Genomic DNA, 3,874 nt, shown 5'->3' with positions numbered 1-3,874 from the left:
CTACCCCTCCGACCGCTCAGCCGCCTGCAGTCTGCGCGCCGCCACACGTAAGCACTAGCCCTATAACTATTTCTCAGATCTCCAAAACCGACGGGGGGGCTCCCTCCAAACTCCCCATCTCCGAATCCTTTTTAACTGTCCTTCGGGACCAGTGCCTTTTAGAACGTTCCGCTCATACCCTACCTCCTGGTGTTTTGGAACAAGGGGGGTCCTGGTACAAAGACTCAAAATTGTATGTACCCAAAGCTCTCCGGAAGGACGTTTTACATTTAGCTCATGGAGCCAAAACAGCTGGGCACTTTGGGTTTCTGAAGACCCTTCACTTATTGCGCAGACAGTTCTGGTGGGGGGGAATGCGTTCCGACATTGACTCCTTCATCCGCAGCTGTCCCGTTTGTGCCGCTGCGAAACGATCGCAGGGCAAACCCCCGGGTCTGCTACAACCTCTTGAAACGCCCAGCAAACCTTGGGAAGTGATCGCTATGGACTTCATGACTGATCTCCCTCTCAGTGGGGGTAAAACTGTGTTGTGGGTTGTTACTGATTTGTTTTCTAAGCAAATACATTTGATTCCATGTGCAGGGATCCCCTCTGCTCAGAAACTAGCCCGCCTCTTCGTGACGCATATATTTCGTTTACATTCGTTTCCGCGTAAAATAATTTGTGACCGCGGAAGTGGTTTCGTTTCTAAGTTTTGGAAAGCTTTCCTCAAGTTGGTGGGGGTGGAACAGGGATTGTCTAGTGCATACCATCCTCAAACTGATGGTCAAACTGAACGTGTCAATGCTGTACTCGAATGTTATTTGCGTTGTTATGTTAACTACCACCAGGATAACTGGGTGGAACTGCTACCTTTAGCAGAATATGCCTACAATAATGCCATGCATCAATCCACAGGTTTTAGCCCGTTTTTTGCTGTGTATGGACAAGATTTCAGTCCCATCGTTCCTACAGATGATGTAGAGGGGGAGGGGAACCCCGACATTGCCTCCTGGGCACACGCCCTCCGTACCACTTGGCCCTGGCTCGTTAGCAACCTCGACCGGGCCAAACGTAAATACAAAGCGCAAGCTGACAAACATCGCTCCCCCGGGGGTGATCTGCAAGTGGGTGCTTTGGTTTACCTTTCCACCAAAAACCTCCGGTCCACCCAACCGTGCCATAAACTCAGCGCCAAATTCATTGGCCCTTTCCCCATTACTCGGGTCATAAACCCTGTCACAGTGGAACTGGCTCTCCCCAAATCTTTGAGGCGTGTGCATCCTGTTTTCCACATAAGCCTCCTCAAACCCCATGTTGCTTCTCCACGGTGGCATCCGGACCCACCGCCTGCGCAACCCATCATGGTGGGGGGGGAAGAACACTTCGAAGTCTCCAAGATCCTTGACTCCCGTATTCACCATGGTACTCTCCAGTATCTAGTTCGTTGGAAACATTTCCCCCCTGCCTATGACGAATGGGTGCGCGCACGAGATGTCTCCGCCCCCGACCTCATTGACGCCTTTCACATTGCTTACCCGAACAGGCCAGCCCCCTTGCGATCTGGGAGGGGGCCTTGAGGGGAGCAGAATGTCAGGCTGCTATCTCGGTTTCGTTATTGCCTCTGTCTCTGTGCTGTATTGTCTGCCCCCCAAGGTCGCATGCCTAAGCCTAAGCCTGGGAACTCAGCTCCTGGGAAACTGTATTCCTGCGTGTAATCTCCCGCCTTTCCTGCCTTATAATATCTCCCAGCTAGTGAGCCTTTCATAGCTGTCATTTTATTCGTTTGCACTGTATGCCTATTTGATCAGTAAAATCCACCTGTTTGGACTCTATACGACTTTGTGGTGATTTCTGGTTCTGTGGGCCAAGGGCTGACAGGAGGGATCTTCATGGAGCTCCGGATACCTGCTTGAAAAATATTTGAATGGAATACATAGTGACAGTGTAAAAAATGGGATGTTAGGGACCTCAGCAAACTTTGGGATAAGTGAGCAGGATAATACTGCAGTCAGATAGTAGATTGGCTCTAGGTAGATTTGACATTAAGGGCCTCTACAGAGGGAATCCATACCTTAGACCAGTGTTTCCCAACCTGTGAGTCAGGACCCACAAGTGGATGATGAAGCCTGCAGAAGTGGGTCCTGGACTCTTGTACACATGAAGCTGCCTTATACTGAATCAGACCCTTGGTCCATCAAAGTCAGTATTGTCTACTCAGACCAGCAGCAGCTCTCCAGGGTCTCAGGCAGAGGTCTTTCACATCACTTACTTACCTAGTCCCTTTAACTGGAGATGCCGTGGATTGAACCTGGGGCCTTCTGCATACCGAGCAGATGCTGTACCACTGAGCCACAAGCCCCTCTTGTAGACTTATGGCAGCTGTTCTCATTCCCCTGCTTACCTGGTGCCCAGCCACATTTATGCTGAATCTCTGAGGTAGAGAAAGTGGTGTGTAGCCAGCCAGCCAACCAGCAGTCTGTAGTCAGCAGCTGGCTGCTGATCCCCTTTATTTTTTCCTTTCTTTGGTCGCACTCCTCTCCCCACTTTCCTTTGATGGTAATATCACCTGGGTGTTTTTCAGCAGTTGCTATGGTGCTTAAAAAAGGGGAGGCTATTTGTGAGTTGCTACAAATGGCCCAAAGAATGATCTTCCCCAAGAGAGGGTGGGTGACGTTTGTAATCATGGTAGCACTGGTGGAGAGCAAGAATGATCTTCTTGAACCTTCCTCTGATGGATCTATATTACTTTTTAATCCAAGAATGATCTCTCAAATTTGTTCCCTAAACTTGTATCTCACAAGCTTAAAATGCCAGCTTCATTCTCTCCTTCAAAGCAGCCATTAACGGAGACAGGATGTGGGGGCTCTGGATAGTATGTACTGGTCTGAGCTGATCATCGGAAGGAAACAGAAGGTGCTTAATGTTTAGAAACAGATGTGTTTCCCAAAAGGAGAAATGTTCCACTGATATTAAGTGGAATGTGTGTGGGGGTGGGGGAGAGGAGAATCCTTCAATTTTAAAACAGTATTTTAAGAGAGAGGAGCTTCAGGTTTGAAATCTGAAGCTTTCAGCTAGAGAGGGAGCAAGCCAAGTAATCCCCAACCTCTTTTCCATGTTTTGCTTTATCAATCTCAACCTTAGAGAAGAAGTAAATGGGGTGGCAGAGGCTGGGGTCCTGGCTGTGTATACCCAGGTAAGGCCAAATCCCCCCTCCTGCTTCTATGTGTTTTCTCTGAAGTAAATCCCATTAAATTCAGTGGGGCTTTCTTACACCGCAATCCTATGCCCACTTACCTGGGAGTAAGCCCTGTTCAGTATAGACACTTACTTCTGAGTAGATGTGCATAGGATGTGGATGACAGGGATGACAGGGATGTGGAAGGGATGCATTAATTCTTGGTGCTTTTTTAAATTAAAATTTAAAAAGCTAAAGAATAAATAGATCTTGTAGTCTTCAAGGTTCAACAAGATCCATTTGCTGTGTCTATAATTTTTAGCTCATGAAGCTATAACCCGCAATCAGGTAGCTGTGTTCTTACATTCGCAATAATTTATGTAAGTGCAATAAATATTTCAACAAATTCAACATTAATAGACGTGTTAAGTAACTTTTTGCTTGGGTAACTTAAACTGAAGTAACGGTTATAAAGTAATGGTTATAAAATAGGCAAACTTGGATTTAAAATGCTTGAAAACAATGGCTGTCGCACATCTACGGTCCAAAATTGACATGACAATAAATCAATGGGTTGCCATACCAAGTAAATTTGAACCTGTGGGTCACCGTACTGAAAAGATTGGGAACCAATGATTGGAGAAGAGCTTGTTTGCATTGTAATACAATTTATATCTAGACATTGTTAAAATATTTTTTTCTTTCCCTACAGGCCTT

This window comes from Euleptes europaea, chromosome 17 (assembly GCF_029931775.1).
Source record: "Euleptes europaea isolate rEulEur1 chromosome 17, rEulEur1.hap1, whole genome shotgun sequence".
Lineage (NCBI taxonomy): Eukaryota > Metazoa > Chordata > Lepidosauria > Squamata > Sphaerodactylidae > Euleptes > Euleptes europaea.
The sequence above is the reverse complement of the archived record's forward strand: the minus strand, read 5'-3'. Positions refer to the sequence as shown.